This window comes from Arachis hypogaea, chromosome 1 (genome assembly GCF_003086295.3).
Source record: "Arachis hypogaea cultivar Tifrunner chromosome 1, arahy.Tifrunner.gnm2.J5K5, whole genome shotgun sequence".
Taxonomy (NCBI): domain Eukaryota; kingdom Viridiplantae; phylum Streptophyta; class Magnoliopsida; order Fabales; family Fabaceae; genus Arachis; species Arachis hypogaea.
In genome coordinates this window covers 53,278,345-53,284,627 of record NC_092036.1, presented here as the reverse complement: position 1 = coordinate 53,284,627, position 6,283 = coordinate 53,278,345, and the positions used below count along the sequence as shown (strand labels likewise).

The window sequence follows — 6,283 nt, the reverse complement described above, 5'->3', positions numbered from 1 at the left end:
TAAGTAATTGATGCATAAATCCACTTCCGGGGCCCACTTGGTGTGTGTTTGGGCTGAGCTTGATCTATCCACGAGCTGAGGCTTCTTTTGGAGTTGAACGCCGAGTTATAGCGTGTTTCTGGCGTTCAACTCCGGGTCGTGACGTGTTTCTGGCGTTTGACTCCAGACAGCAGCATGTACTTGGCGTTGAGTGCCACTTTACGTCATCAATTCCCGAATAAAGTATGGACTATTATATATTGCTGGAAATCTATGAATGTCTACTTTCCAACGCCGTTAAGAGCGTGCCATTTGGAGTTCTGTAGCTCCAGAAAATCCATTTTGAGTGCAGGGAGGTCAGATTCCAACAGCATCAGCAGTCCTTTTGTCAGCCTTTTTCAGAGTTTTGCTCAAGTCCCACAATTTCAGCCAGAAATTACCTGAAATTATAGAAAAACACACAAACTCATAGTAAAGTCCAGAAATGTGAATTTAACATAAAAACTAATGAAAACATCCCTAAAAGTAGCTTGAACTTACTAAAAACTACCTAAAAATAATGCCAAAAAGCGTATAAATTATCCGCTCATCACAACACCAAACTTAAATTGTTGCTTGTCCCCAAGCAACTGAAAACCAAATAGGATAAAAAAAAGAGAATATACTATAAATTTCAAAATATCAATGAATATTAATTCTAATTAGATGAGCGGGACTTGTAGCTTTTTGCTTCTGAACAGTTTTGGTATCTCACTTTTTCCTTTGAAGTTTAGAATGATTGGCATCTTTAGGAACTTAGAATTTCAGATAGTGTTATTGATTCTCCTAGTTAAGTATGTTGATTCTTGAACACAGCTACCTTTATGAGTCTTGGCCGTGGCCCTAAGCACTTTGTTTTCCAGTATTACCACCGGATACATAAATGCCACAGACACATGACTGGGTGAACCTTTTCAGATTGTGACTCAGCTTTGCTAGAGTCCCCAGTTAGAGGTGTCCAGAGCTCTTAAGCACACTCTTTTGCTTTGGATCACGACTTTAACCACTCAGTCTCAAGCTTTTCACTTGGACCTGCATGACACAAGCACATGGTTAGGGACAGCTTGATTTAGCCGCTTAGGCCTGGATTTTATTTCCTTGGGCCCTCCTATCCATTGATGCTCAAAGCCTTGGATCCTTTTTACCCTTGCCTTTTGGTTTTAAGAGCTATTGGATTTTTCTGCTTGCTTTTTCTTTTTCTTTCTATTTTTTTCGCCATTTTTTTCGCAAGCTTTTTACTTTTCACTGCTTTTTCTTGCTTCAAGAATCAATTTTCATGATTTTTCAGATTGTCAATAACATTTCTCTTTGTTCATCATTCTTTCAAGAGCCAACAGTTTTAACATTCATAAACAACAAGATCAAAAATATGCACTGTTCAAGCATTCATTCAGAAAACAAAAAGTATTGTCACCACATCAATATAATTAAACTAAATTCAAGGATAAATTCGAAATTCATGTACTTCTTGTTCTTTTGATTAAAAACATTTTTCATTTAAGAGAGGTGAAGGATTAATGGAATTATTCATAACTTTAAGACATAGTTACTAAACACTAATGATCATGAAGTAGAGACACAAAACATAAATGAACACAACATAAAAAACAAAAAGCAGAAAAAAATAAGAACAAGGAATGAATCCACCTTAGTGGCGTCTTCTTCTTGAAGGACCAACAATGTCCTTAAGCTCTTCTATGTCCCTTCCTTGCCTTTGTTGCTCCTCCCTCATTGCTCTTTTATCTTCTCCTATTTCATGGAGAATGATGGAGTGCTCATGATGTTCCACCCTTAATTGTTCCACATTGTAGCTCAAATCTTCTAAGGAAGTGTTGAGTTGTTCCCAATAGTTGTTGGGAGGAAAGTACATCCCTTGAGGCATCTCAGGGATTTCTTGATGATGAGCTTCCTCATGTATCTCTTGAGATCCGTGGAGGGTCTCTCTTGCTTGCTCCATCCTCTTCTTGGTGATGGGCTTATCCTCCTCATTGGAGATGTCTCCTTCTATGATAACTCCAGCTAAGTAACATAGATGGCAAATAAGGTGAGGAAAAGCTAGCCTTGCCATGGTGGAGGGCTTTTCGACTATTTTGTAGATTTCATTGGAGATGACTTCATGAACTTCTACTTCCTCTCCAATCATGATGCTATGAATCATGATGGCCCGATCCACAGTAACTTCAGATCGGTTGCTAGTGGGAATGATGGAGCGTTGAATGAACTCCAACCATCCTCTAGCCACAGGCTTGAGGTCCAGTCTTCTTAGTTGAACTGGCTTGCCTTTGGAGTCTCTTTTCCATTGAGCTCCTTCCACACATATGTCCATTAGGACTTGGTCCAACCTTTGATTAAAGTTGACCCTTCTAGTGTAGGGGCGTACATCTCCTTGCATCATGGGCAAGTGGAACGCCAACCTCACATTCTCCGGACTAAAATCTAAGTATTTTCCCCGAACCATTGTGAGATAATTCTTTGGACTCGGGTTCATACTTTGATCATGGTTCCTAGTGATCCATGCATTGGTATAGAACTCTTGAACCATTAAGATTCCGACTTGTTGCATGGGGTTGGTTAGGACTTCCCAACCTCTCCTTCGGATCTCATGTCGGATCTCTGGATACTCATTTTTCTTGAGCTTGAAAGGGACCTCAGGGATCACCTTCTTCTTTGCCACAACATCATAGAAGTGGTCTTGATGGCTTTTGGAGATGAATCTTTCCATCTCCCATGACTCAGAGGTGGAAGCTTTTATCTTCCCTTTTCCTTTTCTAGAGGATACTCTGGCCTTAGGTGCCATTGATGGTAATGGAAAAACAAAAAGCTTATGCTTTTACCACACCAAACTTAAAATATTGCTCGCCCTCGAGCAAGAGAAGAAAGAAGAGAAGAAGAAGAAGAAGAAAATATGGATGAGAGTGAGGGATGGTGTTTCAGCCAAGGTGTAGAAGAGGGGGTTTGTGTTGTGTGAAAATGAAGTAGAATGGAAGGGTATATATAGGGAAAGGGGAGAGGGTAGGTTCGACCATGTAGGGTGGGTTTGGGTGGGAAAATGTTTTTGAATTTTAAAGGTAGGTGGGGTTTATAGGGAAGAGTGGATGGATGTGAGTGGTGAAGAGGGTAATTGGGAAGAGAGATTGAAGTTGTTGGGAAGTGTGACATGGGGAAGAATGTTATAGGATTAGGAGGTAAGGTAGGAATATGTTAGGTGGGGATCCTGTGGGATCCACAGATCCTGAGATGATCCTGTGGGGTCCACAGATCCTGAGGTGATCCTGTGGGGTCCACAGATCCTGAGGTGTCAAGGAATTACATCCCTGCACCAAATAGGCATGCAAAATGCCTTTGCATACCATTCTGGTGTTTAAACGCCGAGGTGATACACGTTCTGGGCGTTCAACGCCCATGTGTAGCATGTTCTGGGCGTTCAACGCCCATGTGTAGCATGTTTCTGGCGTTGAACGCCAGTTCCATGCTTGTTACTGGCGTTCAGCGCCAGCTTTTCTCAAGGCATATTCCTGGCGTTCAAACGCCAGAATGTTGCTTGTTTCTGGCGTTCAGCGCCAGATTCATGCTCTGTTCTGGCGTTGAACGCCAGCCAGATGCTCCTTACTGGCGTTGAAAGCCAGTCTGTCCTTCCTCCAGGGTGTGATTTTTCTTCTGCTGTTTTTGATTCTATTTTTAATTTTTATATTTTTTTTGTGACTCCACATGATCATGTACCTAATAAAACACAAAATAACAATAAAATAAAATAAAAATTAGATAAATAAAATTGGGTTGCCTCCCAACAAGCGCTCTTTTAATGTCATTAGCTTGATAGTGGGCTCTCATGGAGCCTCACAGGTGATCAGGTCAATGTTGTATAGTCCCAACACCAAACTTAGAGTTTGGATATGGGGTCTTAACACCAAACTTAGTGTTTGGTTGTGGCCTCCCAACACCAAACTTAGAGTTTGACTGTGGGGGCTCTTCTTGACTCTGAACTGAGAGAAGCTCTTTGTGCTCACTCTCTTTTGTCACAGAGGGATGGCCATGTGCCTTAAACACCAGGTAGTCCCCATTCAATTGAAGGACTAATTCGCCTCTGTTGACATCTATCACAGCTCCTGATGTAGCTAGGAAAGGTCTTCCAAGGATGATGCATTCATCCTCTTCCTTCTCAGTGTCTAATATTATGAAATTAGCAGGGATGTAAAGGCCTTCAACCTTTACTAATACGTCCTCTACTGCTCCATAAGCTTGTCTTAATGACTTGTCTACCAATTGTAATGAGAACAAGGCAGGTTGTACCTCAATGATCCCCAGCTTCTCCATTACAGAGAGTGGCATAAGATTTATCCCTGACCCTAGATCACATAGAGCTTTTTCAAAGGTCATGGTGCCTATGGTACAAGGTATTAAGAACTTGCCAGGATCATGTCTCTTTTGAGGTAAAATTTTCTGAATCCAGGTGTCTAGTTCACTAATGAGCAAGGGAGGTTCACTTTCCCAAGTCTCATTACCAAACAACTTGGCATTCAGCTTCATGATAGCTCCTAAATATTGAGCAACTTGCTCTCCAGTCACATCTTCATCCTCTTCAGAGGAAGAATAGTCTTCAGAGCTCATGAATGACAGAAGGAGATTTAATGGAATCTCTATGGTCTCTATATGAGCCTCAGATTCCTTTGGATCCTTAATAGGAAACTCCTTCTTGTTTGAGAGACGTCCCAGGAGGTCTTCCTCACTAGGATTTTCATCCTTCTCCTCCCTTGTGCATTCAGCCATATTGATCACATCAATGGCCTTGCACTCTCCTTTTGGATTCTCTTCTGTATTGCTTGGGAGAATACTGGGAGGAGTTTCAATGACTTTCTTACTCAGCTGGCCCACTTGGCCTCCAGATTTCTGATGGAGGATCTTGTTTCACTCATGAAACTGAAAGTGGCTTTTGACAGATCAGAAACTAGATTGGCTAAATTAGAAGTGTTTTGTTCAGAATTCTATGTCTGTTGCTGAGAAGATGATGGAAAAGGCTTGCTATTGCTCAGCCTATTGCGTCCACCATTGTTAAAGCCTTGTTGAGGCTTTTGTTGATCCTTCCATGAGAAATTTGGATGATTTCTCCATGATGAATTATAGGTGTTTCCATAAGGTTCACCCATGTAATTAACCTCTGCCATTACAGGGTTCTCAGGATCATAAGCTTCTTCAGAAGTTGCCTCTTTAGTACTGTTGGATGCATTTTGTCATCCATTCAGACCTTGAGAGATCACGTTGACCTGCTGAGTCAACACTTTGTTCTGAGCCAATATGGTATTCAGAGCATCAATTTCAAGAACTCCCTTCCTCTGAGGTGTCCCATTATTCACGGAATTCCTCTCAGAAGTGTACATGAATTGGTTATTTGCAACCATGTCAATGAGTTCTTGAGCTTCTGCAGGTGTTTTCTTTAGGTGGATGGATCCACTTGCAGAATGGTCCAATGACATTTTCGAAAACTCAGATAGACCATAATAGAATATATCTAATATGGTCCATTCTGAAAACATGTCAGATGGACACCTTTTGATCAACTGCTTGTATCTTTCCCAAGCTTCATAGAGGGATTCACCATCTTTTTGTTTGAAGGTCTGAACATCCACTCTAAGCTTGCTTAACTTTTGAGGAGGAAAGAATTTATCCAAGAAGGCCGTGACCAGCTTCTCCCAGGAGTCCAGGCTATCCTTAGGTTGTGAATCCAACCATATTCTAGCTCTGTCTCTTACAGCAAAAGGGAAAAGCATGAGCCTTTAGACTTCAGGATCTACTCCATTCGTCTTAACAGTCTCACAGATCTACAAGAACTCAGTTAAAAACTGATAAGGATCTTCAGATGGAAGTCCATAGAACTTGCAGTTTTGTTGCATTAAGGCAACTAGCTGATGTTTCAGCTCAAAATTATTGGCTCCAATGGCAGGAATGGAGATGCTTCTTCCATCAATTTGGACGTTGGTTTTGTGAAGTCACCAAGCATTCTCCTTGCATTATTGTTGTTGGGTTCGGCTGCCATCTCCTTCTCTTGTTCTAATATTTCTGAAAGGTTACCTTTAGATTGTTGTAATTTAGCTTCTCTTAGTTTTCTCTTCAGAGTCCTTTCAGGTTCAGGATCAATTTCAACAAGAGTGCCTTTTTCCTTGTTCCTGCTCATATGAAAAAGAAGAAAACAAGAAAAGAAGAGGAATCCTCTATGTCACAGTATAGAGATTCCTTTATGTTAGTAGAAGAAGAAAGGGGAGAAGAGTGA

General features: G+C 41.1%; 1 non-coding gene across 1 annotated transcript; it reads left to right on the top strand.

The window, feature by feature from the left end:
- Window positions 1–5,547: 5,547 nt before the first annotated feature.
- LOC112711356 (small nucleolar RNA R71) lies at window positions 5,548–5,651 on the top strand. Its single transcript, XR_003157449.1, has one exon. It is a non-coding gene; the product is annotated as a small nucleolar RNA R71 (small nucleolar RNA).
- The last annotated feature ends 632 nt before the right edge of the window (window positions 5,652–6,283 follow it).